Consider the following 19,560-nt stretch of genomic DNA (forward strand, 5'->3'; position numbering starts at 1 on the left):
CCAATACGGTAGCCTCTAGCCACATGTAGCTACTTAGCACTTGAAATGGGGCTAGTTCAGCCAAGGAATTAAAATTTAATTTTATTAATTTTATTTTAAATAACCATATGTGGCCAGTAGGCTATCTTAATGGACCCTGCTCCTCAATACATTGGTATCATATGATCTCCAAGATAGATTGTGAAGTGAAAAAACAAGAGGCAGGAAGTGTAGACCAATGTATATAGGATATTACTTTTTGTGAAGAAAAGGGAGAGAAGTAAAAAACATATTTGCATGAATTTGCACAAACCCAGTGAAAGGATAAATGAAAAAGGTTACCTCTTGGACAAGGGGAATAGGATGGATAGGGACGGAATGAAAGACTGCTTAGTGTGTATCTTTTTATATTAATTAGATTTTTTTAACCATACACATGTATTGTCTACTCAATAAAATAGAATAAACCAAAATAAAAATGTAAAGATAATAAAGAAAAAAAATTCATGTGAGGATATACTCAGCATATGAATGTTAGGAATAGATGTTTCTCTCTTTGGGTTCTCATTGACTTCCTGCTATCAGATAAGGCAAGATATATAAATAACCATGTTTCTTTTTACCTTAGTTGCCTGGTAGGGCAGAGCAAAATGTAATGCTTAGTTACAGTATCTTCCATTTATCTAGATTTCTAGCGTATCACCTCCCTACAGTCCTATCCCTTACCTGGCTTTTTAAAATTTATCCTTCTTTTTTTTTTTTTTAAGTTATTGGTTTTTGTTTGTTTGTTTTGTTTTTTTAATTTATTTGGCTGCACCGGGTCTTAGTTGCAGCAGGCAGGCTCCTTAGTTGCAGCACATGGGCTCTTTACTTGTGGCTCCAGGGCTTCTTAGTTGCGGCTTGCCAGCTCCTTAGTTGTGGCATGCAGGCTCCTTAGTTACGGCATGAGAACTCCTAGCTGTCGCATGCATGTGGGATCTAGTTCCATGACCAGGGATCGAACCTGGGCCCCCTGCATTGGGAGCACAGAGTCTTATCCACTGCGCCACCAGGGAAGTCCCTTATCCTTCTTTCTGACTTTCATTGTAAGCCCTTTCTAATTCTTTCTGAGACAAAATGGTCAAACAAGAAGGGAAAGAATAAACATAAAATACTTGATTTAAGAACATAAGAAAGTGGGCGCTCTTGCACATTTTTGAAAGGAGTTTAAAATGATGCAATCTTTTAAGAATGTAATTTAGAAGTGTCTATTTATTTCCTAAATGTACATGGTATTGGATTCAACAGTCCTTCTAGGAGTTTGTCTTACTAAAATACTCACAAAAGTGCATAAGTTATAAGTACAAAGGACGTTCATTGTTCATTGTAAATAATAATGAAAAATTATAACCAATCTAAGTGTGCATCAATCGGGGACTGGTTAACTAAATTACAAGAAAACATGCAGTAGGACTTCCCTGGTGGCACTGTGGTTAAGAATCCACCTGCCAATGCAGGGGACACGTGTTCAAGCCCTGGTCTGGGAAAATCCCACATGCCGCGGAGCAACTAAGCCCGTGTGCCACAACTACTGAGCCTGCGCGCCGCAACTACTGAAGCCCGCATGCCTAGAGCCCGTGCTTTGCAACAAGAGAAACCACCACAATGAAAAGCCCACGCACCGCAACGAAGAGTAGCCCCTGCTCGCTGCAACTAGAGAAAGCCCGCGAGCATCAACGAAGACCTAACACAGCCATAAATAAATAAATTTATAAAAGAAAAAAAGAAAACATGCAATAGTGAAAAAGGGTGCGCTAGACCTGTTTACTGACATGTGATGATATTCAAGTATGAAACAATACATAGAGCAGAAGTTCTCAAATTTTTTGGTCTCAGGACTCCTTTATACTCTTATCAATTAATTAGGATCCCAAAGAGCTTTTTTTATGTAGGTTATATCTGTTGGTATTTACCATATTAGAAATTTAAACTAAGACATTTAAAAAATGTACTTCTTAATTTATTTAAAGTAACAACAATAAACTCATTACAAGTTTACGTAAGTTACATCCTCATTATAAAAATGAACTATGTCAAAACACAATTTAGTGAGAAGGCTGACATTGCCTCACATTTCTGCAAGTGTATTTAATCTCTGGCTTAATAGAAGACAGCTGGATTCTCATATCTGCTTCTGCATTCAATCTGTTGTGATATGGTGTTTTGGTTGAAGTACAGGAAGAAAACCCAGCCTCATACTCATATGTAGTCGGAAAAGGGAGGATAATTTAATAGCCTTTTCAGATCATTTTGGATATTCTTCTTGGAGAGTTTACCAAAATTCAACAAGTGGTGGTTACTCAAAGGTTAGTTGCAATGTGGATTCTGAAATCATATCAGTGAACATTTCTTACTCTGTTACTTTAAAATCCACCAGTCTGGGACTTCCCTGGCAGTCCAGTGGTAAGACTTTGTCTTCCACTGCAGGGGGTGTGGGTTCCATCCTTGGTTGGGGAGCTAAGATTCCACATGCCTCGCGGCCAAAAAAACCCCAAAACATAAAACAGAAGCAATATTGTAATAAATTCAATAAAGACTTTAAAAATGGTCCACATAAAAAAAATAAAATCCATTGGTCTATCTTCCACTTTGAATTTGAATGATTCTTTTACCCAGGTATGACTTTGTAACATCATAATTGGTCATTTAAAAAATATTGGTTCACTGAGTTATATAGATGTTTTGTATATTGACACATTTTATTAATAATATCAAAAATCACGTTTTTTAATACCACCACCAATCTCATCACTAAAGTCTTTAAGTGTTGGCAAGCTGTCAGCTCACAAGGACAAATACAAGTCATAGAGCGCCCTTTGAGAACTGCTGTGTAGCTTATAATCCCTTTTCTGTTAAAAAAAATCCTAATTTTTGCTTGAAAGTTTGAATTCCATCATTAGTAATAAACACTGTCAGTTTTCCTTGAAGTGACAGGCTCATTAATTTTTAAGAAAATGTCTGAAAAATGCCCAATTCTGACCCACCATAGTTTGCCTGTTAGTCATTATTTCAAGTAAAAATATTTCTCCATGAAAAACAAAAAAAAAAACAATAGAATTCAGTTTGCAAGTCAAACAATGGCGCAAGTACTGCTCCTCCAGACCATCACTGTACCTTGGAATGCATCTGAAGTGTTTGATGTGTTCTTTTCATCTCATTATATGGAACCTTAAAAAGACAAGCACTCCAGGGTTGAAATTTAATAAAATAAATCATCTTTACAGCTTTATCAAGGGCATTCTTAAGGAAACTAGCACTTCTGTTATTCTGAGAGTGTGCTGGTGAAAGATACAATGACCACTAGGACACTCTGGTGCCACCACCTTGATCCAAGGCACCAGCAGTTTTACCCTCTTTCGCTTTTTGTAACATCAGTACAAATGTCAATACTGTGAAGAAAGCAAATAATGCCTCAGCATAATTATAAAAATAGCTTTGGCCTTGTGAACCCTCTGAAATGGTCTCAGGGACCTTCCGGAATTCATAAGACCCCCCTTTGAGAACTGCTGATGTAGCCTATGATCCCTTTTTTGTTTAAAAAAAAAAAGAGGCAAAAAACAAACCAAAAAAGTTACATACCGAAGTGCTAACAGTGGCTATCTCTAGCAGTAGAAAGTGATAAAGTGATGTTTACTTGGTACTTCACATACTTTACTCTTTTTTACATCCTTTACAATGAGTATGTATTTCTTAAGTAATTAAAAACACTAAAGAAAGGAAAAGATTAAATTTACATGATAAACACCAATTACAACACACTCAGAGAATGTAAAATACCCCTTGGACCTAATTTCATATTGAAAATATGAAGAGATTAGATACATAAAGCCAGGAGCTTAAATTATTAAAAAAACAAAACAAGACACAACAAAAACCTCACCCTGAGAAATACCTCATTTCCCACAGGGCTGGAGGAAGGAAGTGTCACAGTGCCTTACTGCTGAGGCATCCACCAGACCCAGGTAGCTTAAATGAATGACCCTGCTGATATCTTTACATGCAGTTTGAAAATAAATCTAAAACACATTCTCTCTAGAAGGCAACAGGATTAGACTCGAAGAGTGATTTGACACTTTAGAAAGCTCCCAGCTTCCTTCCCAGAGGAAAGAGAAAATCAGGCACAGGACCCACGGCTTACAAAGCAGGTATTAAGTTTCTCTTTGGTGCCTTAAGCCTCCTAGCTCTGTGCCTTCCTCCCTCTAGACTGAGCCTGTCACCTCTTGCCTTTGCAGGATCCGGTGCTCTTCTAAGCTTCTCTCCTCTGCCTCCCACCCCGCCCACCTAAACCTCTAGGTGACAAAAACCATGATATCAGTCATCCATGCCTATCAGTCATCTACACCCTAGCATAAATGAGTTTCCATTACCACGTTCCCTCCCCCACTGCATTTGCCTGTTAGGCTGATCTCTGATGATGGACTAGAAGGCTGGGTGCTGAAAGAAAGCAGCTGAGGCATCAGCAGTAACTGCTGGGGAAGCTCCTGAAGTGGAAGTCTCTGAAATCCTGGGGCTTCTGAAATCATGCTCTACGGACAGCTACCTTCAGCAAAGCTTCTTTCTGCTGTGTGACATCAAAGAAGTTACTGCCCCTTTCTGGGCTCTGTAACCCAAGTGGGTTGGACTAGTGACCTCCTAGGTGGCCCCTGCTCTGGGTTTCTGTGACTGAGCTCCTTCAATGTAAGGTAGTGTTAGCTCAGGAGGCCTTGGGAAACGGCATCTTGTTTTCAGTTCCTGAATTAAAAGAAGATTTGGAGGAAGCTCCCCACATGCTCCCTGCAGTTTGCCCCCTTCCCCCTTCTCTTCCTCATGACCTGTGTCTCCAGGGGGAAGATCAAACAAAGAGGTTGCAGAGGGTGGTGGAATGCTGTGTTTGCTTAAGTCCCAGGCTGGATGTGATTACAAAGTTCCTGTGACTGGGGAGACGAGGTGGGGAATGCGGTGGGAGGGGTTCTGAGCTCCGAGATTGCGCTCAGCCACACCCCACACACACCCTGCACACGCATGCGCACAGGGCTCACAACACAGTTGTGAGTTGCTGAAGTTTGTGCTCAAACCCCCGGCGCCACCCCATGTGTGCCCACCGCCTCCTTAAGAGGTCTTGTTCCGGGTATTTGTTTTCTTCCATAAGGGCGATCAGAAGACCGAACAACTTTCACAAATTAAAGCGACTTTTATTTTATTTTTTTAAAATATTTATTGGAGTATAATTGCTTTACAATGGTGTGTTAGTTTCTGCTTTATAACAAAGTGAATCAGCTATACATATACATATGTCCCCATAGCTCCTCCCTCTTGCGTCTCCCTCCCTCCCACCCTCCCTATCCCACCCCTCTAGGTGGTCACAAAGCACCGAGCTGGTCTCCCTGTGCTATGCGGCTGCTTCCCACTAGCTAGCTATTTTACATTTGGTAGTGTATATATGTCCATGCCTCTCTCTCTCGCTTTGTCACAGCTTACCATTCCCCCTCCCCATATCCTCAAGTCCATTCTCTAGTAGGTCTGTGTCTTTATTCCTGTCTTACCCCTAGGCTCTTCATGACATTTTTTTTTCTTAACTTCCATATATATGTGTTAGCATACGGTATTTGTCTTTCTCTTTCTGACTTACTTCACTCTGTATGACAGACTCTAGGTCCATCCACCTCATTACAAATAGTTCAATTTCGTTTCTTTTTATGGCTGAGTAATATTCCATTGTATATATGTGCCACATCTTCTTTATCCATTCATCCGATAATGGACACTTAGGTTGTTTCCATCTCCGGGCTATTGTACATAGAGCTGCAATGAACATTTTGGTACATGACTCATTTTGAATTATCGTTTTCTCAGGGTATATGCCCAGTAGTGGGATTGCTGGGTCATATGGTAGTTATTTCTAGTTTTTTAAGGAACCTCCATACTGTTCTCCATAGTGGCTGTACCAATTCACATTCCCACCATCAGTGCAAGAGGGTTCTCTTTTCTCCACACCCTCTCCAGCATTTATTGTTTCTAGATTTTTTGATGATGGCCATTCTGACTGATGTGAGATGATATCTCATTGTAGTTTTGATTTTCATTTCTCTAATGATTATTGATGTTGAGCATTCTTTCATGTGTTTGTTGGCAGTCTGTATATCTTCTTTGGAGAAATGTCTATTTAGGTCTTCTGCCCATTTTTGGATTGGGTTGTTTGTTTTTTTGTTATTGAGCTGCATGAGCTGCTTATAAATTTTGGAGATTAATCCTTTGTCAGTTGTTTCATTTGCAAATATTTTCTCCCATTCTGAGGGTTGTCTTTTGATCTTGTTTATGGTTTCCTTTGCTGTGCAAAAGTAAAGCGACTTTTAAATAAATAAATGTGACTTTTCTAATACGGTTATGTCTCAATGTCTGTCTTCCTAAAAATGCGGTGAATTCTCAAGGGCAAGGGTCAAGGCCGACCACTCTCTTTATCCCCCCCCCCGCCCCTTTCATCATGCCTAGCACATGTTCGATGCCTCCCCCAGTTTTGTTCCATGTACGAAGGAATGAATGAATGGAGAAATGACTGTTTCCACTAAGGTTCAAAAAAGTCCATTTAAAGGTAATGGGCTATTCCCGTCGAGTGTCACCATGTCACTCAACATGTCTTCTTGTCTCCATCTTCTTTACCATAATTCACAAAAGACTGGCCCTGGGAGAGAGCTCGTGGTAAATAAGCGAGAGCAAAATAAGGACCCTGTGCTGGCACTTCTAGCTTTGTGACCTTAAGAAAGTCACTCGCCTTCTCTAGACCTCATTTTCAACTCAAAAATAGGGTTGAAAATACCTGCCTCTAGCCTAGAGGGGCTATATAAGCCTATATGAGACTCCAGATGAGTGAACAAGATTTGTCAGGGCCACCCAGCGAGTTAGGGACAGTGAGACCCAGGCTAGCTGACAGTACACTCCCAGACTGTGCTCTCCACTTGGTGCCTGACTTCCTTACCCCCTTGAAGACGCACAGCAACATAAGAGAAGGGAGTGCTTTATCTTCATCTCCCACCAGCCCCTCAGAGCAGCTGGGACCATCAACTCAACGGGGTACTCTGGAACTGTTTGTAGGGAGACGGTTGTCTGGCTGGGAGGAGGCCAGAGTCACAGACTCAGGCTGTGCCCAACAGACGGTTTTGCTGCCCTCTGAGCCTGCTGCACCTGCAGACAGCCGGGGCTGGCAGTGAGGGAGTAGGGATGACAGCGTAGATGTCCCTCCAGCAGATGCTGTCGGTGCCCCACCTGTATCCCCACGGCCCACGCTGGAGGTCACCTACCGATGTGGTGGGCAGTCCCTGCATTCACAGGCGTTCCTTGTCAAAGCCTGCTTCTCTCTGCCGAAGGGCTCTCTCTAGCAGCAGGAGCACAAGGAAGGCCAAAGGTGTAGAAAATCAATGGCCCAAGATGTAAACCTCACCCAGTGAGGAACAGCTGTTGATGGATAACAGCTTCCCTTAGAGGACTGAGCCCCAGTCGCCCAGAGGAATAACCTGCTCATCAATACCTCTTAATAAAGCAGTGACTTTTCTACTTTCCCTGTCCCACGTCCCCACTCCGTCACCTTGATTTCCTGGGATCATCTCCTAAATAAGCAATTACCACCAAACTTGCCTCAGGGTCTGCTTTAGGGAGATCAACCTCCTCCAAGCTTTCCAACTAGCTGGGAGGGCAGAGCATCCTATCCACACACCCAGCCGACAAATCCATTCACTGGGCAAACCTCCTTTGTGCAAGACCGCCTAACTGCAGAACAGGAGAACAACCTCCAGGTCCGCTTGATCTTTGGTCTGTTTGTTCCTTCCTGCATCATACATTTTTTGAGAGCCAACTATGGGCAAGACCTTGGGCTGGGGGCGCACATGCAGCGGTGAGAAACAGATGCGGCTCCTCCCCCTGTGGGGCGTTTCATCAGCTCTGGCCTTTGAACAAGCTCTCTCCGCTTTCTGGGCTGAACTAGACCATCCCTAATGCCTTTCCAGGCTGAGCATCCGTGCCTCTAGGACAGGCCCCTGCCCTCCAGCAGCAGAAACTCTAGTGGTTCCTCAACGGCCTGAATTGTCCCCGTGGGACACTGGACGGCATAAAAGTGGTCAGTGTTACAATGCACAATGGAATTTCTTCCCTTAAGAGAAATATATAATGGAAAAGCAGTTAAAAATTTTTTTTAACTTGGCAATAAAGTAGCAGACTCTTGCTCTTCTGTGCAGAGGGTACCATGATCATGGATCCCCAGCTGCCAGAGTCCCATGCTCGGGCAGAGAGTTCAAGGCCTGGCTACAAGGGACGTCTGCCTGAGACCCTGAGCACAGTGTTATCAGCCCCTGTTGCACAGGACGTCCCGGGGAAGCTGGGGGCAGGAGACAACTATCTTGCCACCAAAGGGACCTCGGCAAGGAGCAGTCACCACCTCAGACTCCAGCCCAGGAGTCAAGGCAGGGTGTCCTGAGGTCCCACCCTGTGCTGGTCCTGGATCCCTGGCCAGCAGTGTCAGGGTAAAGGCAGGAGTACGCGCAAGGTGGACAGTTTGGGTCAGGATGAGGTCATGAGGGCGGGTTTGGCCAGGGCCCGGCTGTGGCGCCCAGGCACAGCCACTGTGCCATCCGCTTCTCTGTAACTGGTAACATTCTGTAGTACCCTTGATCAGATGTCGCGGGAGCTGTAGCAGCCGCTGTTCCTCTTCGTAAAGACACTAGCAACAGAGTTGGTTTTGAACCCAGCCGTGGCCTGTGGGGTACTGGTGGTGGTGGGTTTCTCTGCCCCCTGCCCCATCCCTCTTGTCTATATGATGAGTAGGAGAGTGGAGGCTCAGATCCATCTCTGTTTTTTCTCAAAGCCCACAGTCTCTCCCTCTACAGTATAGGGTTACGGGGGGCAAATTGTCTTCAAGACCCCTCCTCCTCTCTGGGCCTCTTTCCAGCAGCCCCAGCCCCAGGTGGCCAGGGTCCTCTGGGGAAGGAGAGGCCCCCCCTTAGGAGGAAGGCAGCAGACAATAAACTCATTTGGGCTGAAGTTTTGTGGATTTAATGAATACAATTTCAAAAGGGGAGATGAACAAGAACGATATTTAAGAAAAATGGTCTAATTAGCTATGTGGCCTTGGGTTATTTACCCAACCTCACTGAGCCCCAGTATCTTCATCTATACCATGGGAATAACACTATTTTTGCCTTATGGATGTAATGATTAAATGTGGAAAATGCCCAGAACAGAATAGGAATCCATATATGTAGCATCTTAGACACAACAAGAGAGAGATTCGGGCCTTCTTCACTGATTTCCTTCTCCATCATAAGACCCACCACACTGATTTTAAGCTCTCTGCATTTACCCATGGAAGAAGGGGCTCTCTTTCCTCTGAATACTATTTTAACAAGTTTGCCCATTTTTAACAAGGTAACAGTAATTAGGGCCTGGAAAAGATGTCAGGGACAGCAAGACTCTGCGAGGCTCCTACTTCTAGCTTAACCCAAAAAGGAATCTGAAGGTAGACAGAGGAGGGGACCTGGATTAGAACAGTCTGTGTCGTTTAATCAAAGCTCCCAACACCATTGGGCTGTGTTTCTCGAAATTTCCACCGAAGAACCATTTATAGCTGCAGAAAAGAATGTATACTGCCAAGAGGTTTAGATATGCATATGGAATTGGCTCTCTGCCCGTAGGAAATTTCTTAGAATACACTTCTGTTCGCATAAAAATGCCTGCAGATTCTTCTATTCTATGCCAAAATATATATGTACTTAATTTAAAAAAAAAAAAAACACCCAAACCAAAAAATGACAACCATGTCTCCTTATCCCCATAAAATCTTCAAACTGGCACTTGGAGGAGACACAGTGTGTTCAGCCTGTGGATTCATGCTCTGCCTGTATCTGCCACAGGCCCCCTTCCATGGCTGTGCAATCCCCATTTGACAGTGTGGCTCAGGACCTAAGGTATGAAGCCAGCTAACCCCACCATCTCCCTTAGCTCCTAATACTCGAGCTGGCCCGCTGAGCCACTGCCCACACCCCATCCACAGCATAAATAAAACGCAGCAGGACCACACATATGCACACAAACTGAGAAGCTGAACCACTGGCGGCGGAGGAAATGGGGCTTGAAAGACCTAGGTGGCATGGGTGCCGTATTAACCTGGGGTCTTCGGTGGTAAGCAACAGAAATTGACTCTGGGTAACTTACCCAGAAAGAATTTTATTGGAAGCTGTGAGGCAACGGAGAACTCAAGGAAAAGCTGAAGCCGGGAGGATAGGCAGGAGGGCAGTTCCAGGAAGCTGGGAAGCAGGCACCAGTGGGTAGTCATCAGAGCTAGCATGAATTGGCCCCAAATATTTCCTGTTTTTGTATCATCTGCTCTCTTCTCCTGGGAGAGAGTATCTGATTGGCCTAACTTGGGTGGCACGGCCCATCCCCTGGCCAGGGACGATGAGGTCCCTTGATGGCCAGTCCCACCAAAACTGTATCAAATGAAAGACAGGTCAATTACTAAGGCAAAATTGTGGTGCTATCGCCAGAAAGGTGGGCATCGAATGCTGGGCAGAAGCAGTTCACAGCTATCCACAACAATATTGCGCTTGGTGACGTCAGACAGAGAAAGACAAATACTAAATGATATCACTCATACGTGCAATCTAAGAAAGAATACAAATGAATCTATGTACAAACCAGAAACAGATTCACATAGAAAACAAACTTGTGCTTACCAACGGGGAGAGGGAACGGGGGAGGGACAAATTAGGGGTATGGGATGAACAAACTACTATATATGAAATAGCTAAGCAAAAAGGATTTACTGTATAGCACAGGGAATTATACCCATTCTCTTGTAATAACCTGTAATGGAATATAATCTGCAAAAATACTGCATCACTCATTTTGTTGTGAAGCTGAAACTAACATACCATTGTAAAGCAATTATACTCCAATGAAGATGTTAAAATGAAAAAAAATACTGAATCACTATGCTGTACACCTGAAACTAACACAATACTGTAAACCAACTACGCTTCAAACAAACGAACAAATGAAAGTTATCCACAATGGATCCTACAACTTGTCTTCGAAGCCAGCCTGGCTCTCCCCAAGGGACTCACAGGTCCTCTCTAGGGAGAGTCTGCCATCACCAGATCACCAGCTGCTGCTGAGTGTTCCTTTCTCAGAACACAGAGCCTTTCACCCCAAGCAAGAAGGTCCAGCATAAAGTATAAAGGCCCCATGGGAGAGGAAGCCCATCTGGAGAGAACCCCGTCCTCAGGGGGATAACCCACAATCAGAATCATTCAGGGGAATGGGTTTCAGGGAGACAGGAAAGGGGACATGCCCACAAAGGGAGAACCCAGACAGAGAGGCCTGGGCTCCTGTAGGCAGCCCGACTACCTTCATAATTTGGCCAAAGATAGGTGCTAGTCTAGAGGTCTTCACTCTGAGAAGTCTGGAGCCAGGCCTGGTTTGTCAGCCAGAGTCTTCTTCCTGCAATGCCCCAAAAGAGATATAAGCAAGCAAAGAAACTCACAACAGCAACACTAGACATTGCAATACACACAGCACGCATTATAAAACATTCAAGTAGGGCTTCCCTGGTGGCGCAGTGGTTGAGAGTCCGCCTGCCGATGCAGGGGACATGGGTTCGTGCCCCGGTCTGGGAAGATCCCACAGGCCGCGGAGCGGCTGAGCCCGTGAGCCATGGCCGCTGAGCCTGCGCGTCCGGAGCCTGTGCTCCGCAACGGGAGAGGCCACAACGGGGAGAGGCCCGCGTACCGCAAAAAAAAAAAAAAAAAAAAAAAAAAAAAAAAAACAAACCACATTCAAGTAGCGCAGAGCTATGTAGAGGAAAATATTAAAGTCTGTAGAATGACTCTTTCATTCCCCCAAACTCCCCAAACATAAGCTCCATTTTAAGGAATCTCCAAGTACCTGCTTCCCCCTTCTCAGTGGACCCCAAGAGGAGTCCCTAGAGTGAAAGGACAGAGGGGACAGAGTAGGGGAACTCCAAGTGCTGTTCCAGCTGAAACAGAGCAGAGGGGAAAGCAGGGCTGCCTCATGCTGCACCCGGGCACCCGGGCAATAGGGAGGTGGTGAAAAGCAGGGGAGGTGGGGGTCAGGGGAGAGAGAGAGAGAAAATTAAAGTCCCCTGTACTCCTCCATTCCACCCGTCTTACTTCCTCCCAGAGGTAGCAACTGTTACCACATTTTCTTACTCACTCGAAGTGGCAGATAATCAGATGAGAAATTGGACGTCATTTTCCTGCAGGCATCTTATGAAAACACAAGAGACCTAGTTTGCTCCTCGTCCTCTCAAGTAGGCAAATCTGCTTGGAGCCCTGGAGGACCAGGGCTTACTTCCCCGTTGTGCTTCTCTGTAGAAAGGGCAGGACCCAACCAGGACCCTGCTCTACAGGGCAGGAGCTCTGTTTACTTTTTTTCCTTTTTTTAAAAAAAAAAATATTTATTTTTGGCTGCGTTGGGTCTTCGTTGCTGCACGTGGGCTTTCTCTAGTTGCTTGGAGCGGGGGCTACTCTTTGTTGTGGTGCGTCGGCTTCTTATTGCAGTGGCTTCTCTTGTTGCAGAGCACGGGCTCCAGGTGCGCCGGCTTCAGTAGTTTGTGGCTCACGGGCTCTAGAGCGCAGGCTCAGTAGTCGTGGCGCACGGGCTTGGTTGCTCCGCGGCATGTGGGATCTTCCCGGACCAGGGATCGAATCTGTGCCCTCTGCATTGGCAGGTGGATTCTTAACCACTGGGCCACCAGGGAAGCCCTCTGTTTACTTCCTTCTCATTTCTCCCACACTTAGAGCTTGGAATATTGTAAGCGCTCAGTAAATATTTTTGAGTGAATGAAATTTCTTGTCTCTCCTCAGATGGAGATTCCTTTCTTGCCACTCAATGATCCCCAGCTGGAGCCTATGGTCTTGCTCGTGAACTCTGAGATAGGGGAGCACGTGGTGGAGCTAGAAAAACAAGGCTAACCTCGTTAGGTTTGGAGACAGAGAACCTATGTGTGATTTCCTGCTCAGCCACTAGCTGTGGGCTGGAGAGAAGTGGTAGATATCGTGGTGAATCACCCAGAGCTCTCTGCGGGGCTCAAGCTGTGCTTCCCCCAGCAGCTGGTAGTGCTGAAAGTCAATTGCTCTCAGCTGAGTCCTGTGGGGGAATTGCCCTTGGCTGAAAAGGACCACCTGTCTCAAGCCCAAGGACTGCCTCCATACAGGAGTACAAAGGCTCGGCCCCCTCTTGGCAGCAGAGAAATTCCTGAAGAGACACCCCAGCTCCAGAGCAATGTGCAGGGCTGTCCAAGGCCTCCGTGATGCATCACAGCCCAACCCTTCTCTCTGCCCAGTCCTGCCTTCTTCACTCCCTGTGGGGTGCCCGTCCTGAGAGCACTTCCCAATCACCTCCCTGCACGTCACTCTGCCACAGAGCCTGCTTCCCAGGGAACCCAAAATGCAGCAAGAGGCCACTTAATTTCTCTGTTCCCAGGCTCCTTAGCTACGCAACACAGGTATTAGAGAAGACAGGCTTTGACGTCAGACAGATGTAGATTTTAATCCAAACCCACCAATTGTCAGCTCTGTGTTAACGGTCGGCTTATTTAACCTTTCTGATACTTACACCTCTAGTGGCCTATATCATATCCCCTCAACTTACCTGTGATACAGCTACATGGAAGCTCAGGCTCACCTGTGCTGGCAGTGTTCCACCATTTGTTCTTTTTTTTTAAATTTAATATTTATTTATTTTCTTTCTTTTTTTTTTTTTGGCTGCGTCGGGTCTTAGTTGCGGCACACGGGATCTTTGTTGAGCCATGTGGGATCTTTTTGTTATGATGCGCAGCCTCTTAGTTGCGGCGCTCAGGCTTCTCTCTAGTTGTGGTGTGCGGGTTTTCTCTCTCTACTTGTGGCACTCAGGCTCCAGAGTGCAGGGGCTCTCTAGTTGAGGCACACAAGCTGAATAGTTGTGGTGCACAGGCTTAGTTGCCCCGCAGCATGTGGGATCTTAGTTCCCCGACCAGGGATCGAACCCGCATCCCCTGTATTGGAAGGCGGATTCTTTACCACTGGACCACCAGGGAAGTCCCCACCATTTGTTCTTTACATCCTCTACTTTGGAGGGGATGTCCCCAGGCCACTCGACCTCTATACGCTTCACTGATATGTCGGACCCTAAATCTCGGTAGGATTTATATCTATTTTATCTATTTATCTATTTTATTTAATCTCTAGATTAAATGCATCATACTTGTCACTTCCTGCTTATCCGGTCACATTAACGTGAGGTCATTGACACGGTGCATTCATGTGCTGCTCTGTGGAGTGTCCAGATGGTCCAGGTCCCTTCAGTCTCCATTATGCTAGAAGGTGGGGGAGTTAACATAGCCCTCATGCAAGACACAAATGCATCCTGTCCTCTGCTCCGTGTGTATTGCTTTGATTCTCCTTTCTGATAGGGATAGAAAAGAAAGCAAGAAACAGGCCGATGGGCATGCACCATGTATTGGCGGCTCCAGCAAAGATACCCTACTTGGCAAAACAGCAACAAATGGGGCTCCTGCTTGGTTAGGGTTGTGGGAGTTTACTCCTCATCAGCCATTTTATCCAGTTTTTGTAGGGGCCTGACAGGTGAGTTGAATGGGAATGTGACAGAGACCACCATCCCTACATTCTAGTAGTTTTCTGGTAGCATCTTTAGGATCCTCTGTGTATAGTATCATGTCATCTGCAAACAGTGACAGTTTTACTTCTTCTTTTCTGATTTGGATTCCTTTTATTTCTTTTTCTTCTCTGATTGCTGTGACCAAAACTATGTTGAGTAATAGTGGTGAGAGTGGGCAACCTTGTCTTGTTCCTGATCTTAGTGGAAATGGTTTCAGTTTTTCACCATTGAGAATGATGTTGGCTGTGGGTTTGTCATATATGGCCTTTATTATGTTGAGGTAAGTTCCCTCTATGCCTACTTTCTGGAGAGATTTTATCATAAATCGTTGTTGAATTTTGTCAAAAGCTTTTTCTGCATCTATTGAGATGATCATATGGTTTTTATCCTCAGTTTGTTAATATGGTGTATCACATTGATTGATTTGAGTATATTGAAGAATCCTTGCATTCCTGGGATATACCCCACTTGATCATGTTGTAGGATCCTTTTAATGTGCTGCTGGATTCTGTTTGCTAGTATTTTGTTGAGGATTTTTGCATCTATGTTCAACAGTGATGTTGGCCTGTAGTTTTCTTTTTTTGGCACATCTTTGTCTAGTTTTGGTATCAGGGTGATGGTGGCCTCGTAAAATGAGTTTGGGAGTGTTCCTCCCTCTGTTATATTTTGCAAGAGTTTGAGAAGGATGGGTGTTAGCTCTTCTCTAAATGTTTGATGGAATTAACCTGTGAAGCCATCCGGTCCTGGGCTTTTGTTTGTTGGAAGGTTTTTAGTCACAGTTTCAATTTCAGGGCTTGTGCCACTCAAATTTTGCTGCTCACTACAATCATTGCACCCACCTGGGTTCTCAAGGCTAAGCACTGCCACCTGATCTCTGTTATGCTGGCATCCTCTAATCCCCATGGGTATCAGAGAGCCCAGTTCTGTAATAGTGTCTCCTACTGTGCTCTCCCCCCCACCAGCTCCTTCCTTACTGCCTCCCACAGAACAGAGTTGGCTGGTGGGTTTTCTGGCCTCATGTACCACAAACACTCTGACGTGCCCACTCCTCTGCGTCTTTTGTTCTGCTCCTCCACCATCTGCCATGGCACCTCTGACATTTCTATTTCACTTGTGTGGACCATGGCTTTTCCTATGCTTCTAAAATCCATCTTTAAAGTGTATTAGCACGACCTCCTGGGTTCCCGGCCAGGCTGTTAAATCCTGTACCACGGCAAAGTACTTCCATATCAACATCTGCTCTTATCCAACTTCACCTTCCTCCCCTCTTGATCCGGCCCCCTCGGGATTCAGTTCTGTGCACACTTCCTGCCTGAGTGTGTGAGCCGGATTCAGCATATAATCACTCTCCTCCCTAGCAGGCCCGGCCACAGCTGGCATCTGACTCTTGTTGTCCATCAGATAGATAAAGAGGAGGAGGTAGGCTACGAGAAAGACAAGCTTTATCTTGTAGGGCACCTGCCCCATTTGAAACGGAGTGCGATCTTCCTAGAAGGGGGACCGCTATTTGCCAAGAAGAAGTGGGTCACTGGGACTTCCCTGGTGGTCCAGTGGTTAAGACTTTGCCTTCCAAGGCAGGGTGTGTGGGTTCGATCCCTGGTCAGGGAGCTAAGATCCCACATGCCTCGTGGCCAAAAAACCAAAACATCAAACATCAAACAAAAACCATAAAGTCTTTAGTGTAATAAATTCACTAAAGACTTTAAAAATGGTCCACATCAAAAAAAAAAAAAAAAAAAAGAAGTGAGTTACTTCTCCAGGCCCAGTGGGTTCAGAAGAATCTGAGAGGTCAAGGTTCTCAACTGCATTTATTCTTTTATGCCCAACCCTGGTCTCAGGTTCCCATCCCTTTCCTAACAGGGCTCTGACCTTGGCACACAAGGCCTGAGCACACAGGAAGATTCCATCTTCTCTGGAGCTCTGCTACTCTTCCCAGTAAGCCTTAAGCCTGGTCCTCCCTCTGCAGGCAGGATTTCCTCAAATGTTGCCCAGGAGGTCCTCTGGCTTTTGCCTTTTGCCTAGGTGATTTTTCACTGAGAGTGTCATTACCCCTTGTGAGCAAATCAATGGGCTCAGCAAAGGCATTCATTTCTATAGTCCTTACACTCACTACTTCCCTCGATCACTGAAGACATTGCACCAGCCAGTGTGATCTCTTCCACCCATATCCCAGCCCAGTTCACAACAGTGAGTGAGTTTTAACAATCACGAGGTTACGGCTAACCTTACTTCTATACCAGTTATGGGGTCTTCACTGATATCTGGCTGGCAAATGGTCCCTCTCCAAACTCCCATTTCTGCTTCCCAGGACCATTTCTGGCCCAAACTGTCTTGGTTTGGGTTCCCTGAAAGCAGACTCTGAGATGGAGTATTGTCTGCAGAAGGTTTATCAGCCAGTGCTCTTGGGAGATACACCTGTAAGTGAGAGAAGAGGATTGAAAAGAGGGAGAAGCCGATCCCAATGTGGTTGCAACCGGGGCCTCAGCTGACCCTGCAGGGAGCTCTGAGCCGGGATGGCCCTTCAGAGGGTCTCAGAATGAGGCAAGGACGCCGGGGCATGACATTCCCACATCAACCAGTTATTGGCTGCGGACTGCCCCATATGGGGACTGGGCCTCGCCTTGGTGGAGGCAACAATTTGTAGCCAGGACAAGCCCCAGGGAGGGAAGGAGCAGTGAGACACCAGTAGCCAGTATTCCCAGCAGCTGGGAATGGGTTTGCGGGCCCTGAAGGGGGGCCCAGGAGGAACACTGCTACAACCTATCGTACTATCTCAGCAAGTTCTTGTGAGAACTGAATGAGAGAAAATGTGATAAGATCTTAGCGATATGCCAGGCACATAATTTTTTTAAAGGTAACTATTATTGTTTTTATGCATAATAATAATTATAGTTTATACAATAATATTCAGCTGAACCATGTAAGTTGTCGACATTTAACCACATTTGACCTTTAAATATAGAGATTTCATATGGCTCATCCTGTTAATTAATAAGAACAATTAATCTAATATCTGTCCTACCTATCTTATAGGATTATTTGAAGATCACCTAGAAATGGGCATATGCAAAAATGCTTTGTAAAGTGAAAATCCCCAGGAATTCCCTGGTGGTCCAGTGGTTAGGACTCCACGCTTTCACTGCTGTGGGCCTGGGTTCAATCCCTGGGTTCCAGGGAACTAAGATCCCGCAAGCTGTGCATGTGGAAAAAAAAAAAGTTCTAATAAAATGTTGACACACTAGTTTATATTATCAACTTTTACTACTACAACATCTAAGAGAATGGCTCTGTTCAGGCTTCCCCAGCCAATGATAATAAGCTATCTTATCTCCTTTAAATACTCAAATTACAATTTACTTTGAACCCTACTGTCCCTCATGGGAACCCAGCCCCTGCAGAGTGTTCCAAGCTGTCTTGGAGAGCCCCTCAGTGCTGGGTTACACCAGCCCCAGAGCTCACCCTTTCTTTTCCTCTCCTCCAGCTTCGCCAGTGGGCCCCACACCCTCTGTGACCTCCCACCCAGCTGGGCCTGGCCATCCTCTGTGGGTGGCTGCCACCACTGAGCCCGCCACTGGCCTCCTCATAGCCACTCAGCCCCAAGCATGGCCGGGGCTCTTTTCTCAATGCATCATACTTAACAGAAACCAGGCACAGCCTCTAGAAGGAGCTAACAAAATTTAGGGGACCATGCAAGAAGAGCAAAACAAAGAAATACTCACAACCTTGACCGATATGGTTTCTCTCAGAGCCCACAGATCCCAGGCTGGTACCCAGATAATCTCACAGGGCCACCTACCTGGCCAGCCCTGGCTTGCTCCACATGGCAGGGCCCAGCCCAGCACCACCTCCAAGGTTTGCTTGGACCGTGTCTTCCATCATAGGGCAGACGCAACTTTCTTAAAACAGGGAGAGGAGGAGGAGAGAGACAGAGACAGAAACAGAGACAGAGAGAGAGATAGAGAGAAACCTCCACGTCATTCCCAGGGCCCTGTCTCGAGTCCTCAATTTCTGCCCCAGGACAGTCTTCCTCTCAGGATGACTGGCAGTGGGTATTTTCCTTTAATGGCATTTACCCCCCTCCTAAGGCCGTGGCCTTGCTCTTTGCAAACAGCAGGATGGTTACAGGAATACAGAAAGTCCAAGATCAGTACGGTTCAGGATATTGTGTATATATCACGTGTGTCCAGCCCAGCCTGGTCCAGGCCCTTTTCACAGTTTCTGTTCCAGGTGACAATCAGGTTCAAATGTGCTTTCTGCGGTCCTCTGGATTGGAGTTCCCCCAATCTTCCAAAACATCCATTCAAAGCACCCACAGTTCCATAAAGAACAAGCAACAGTTGATGGCCCAGTGCCCTCTTGATCAAGACAGAACCAAGAAACCTTTCTCCACCCTCCACGCGCCCCAAAGAGCACAGTAACAGCCGAGTGCCAGGTGCATGCCCCCCCCACACAAAAGACCCCTGCTCGCAGTAGCTTCCCCACCAGCAGAGGTAAAAGACATTAACTCGTCAGCCTATCCTCAGAGCCCCGGTTAACGGGACAAGGGCCCATCCATATGACGGAAGGCTGGGACAGCCCGAGCATGCTTTTTTTTGTGTGTGTGTGGTACGTGGGCCTCTCACTGTTGTGGCCTCTCCCGTTGCGGAGCCCAGGCTCTGGACGCACAGGCTCAGCGGGCATGGCTCACGGGCCCAGCCGCTCCACAGCACGTGGGATCCTCCCGGACCGGGGCACGAACCCGCGTCCCCTGCATCGGCAGGCGAACTCTCAACCACTGCGCCACCAGGAAAGTCCCCCCTGAGCATGCTTTTTGTTGTGTGCTGCGAGAGAAACGTGGTTGTCAGCTTCTGAAATAGCTCCCAGTGATCCCAGCCTCCCGGGATTTACACCCTTGTGTGATCC

This window comes from Stenella coeruleoalba, assembly GCF_951394435.1.
Source record: "Stenella coeruleoalba genome assembly, chromosome: 2".
In the NCBI taxonomy this organism is placed as follows: domain Eukaryota; kingdom Metazoa; phylum Chordata; class Mammalia; order Artiodactyla; family Delphinidae; genus Stenella; species Stenella coeruleoalba.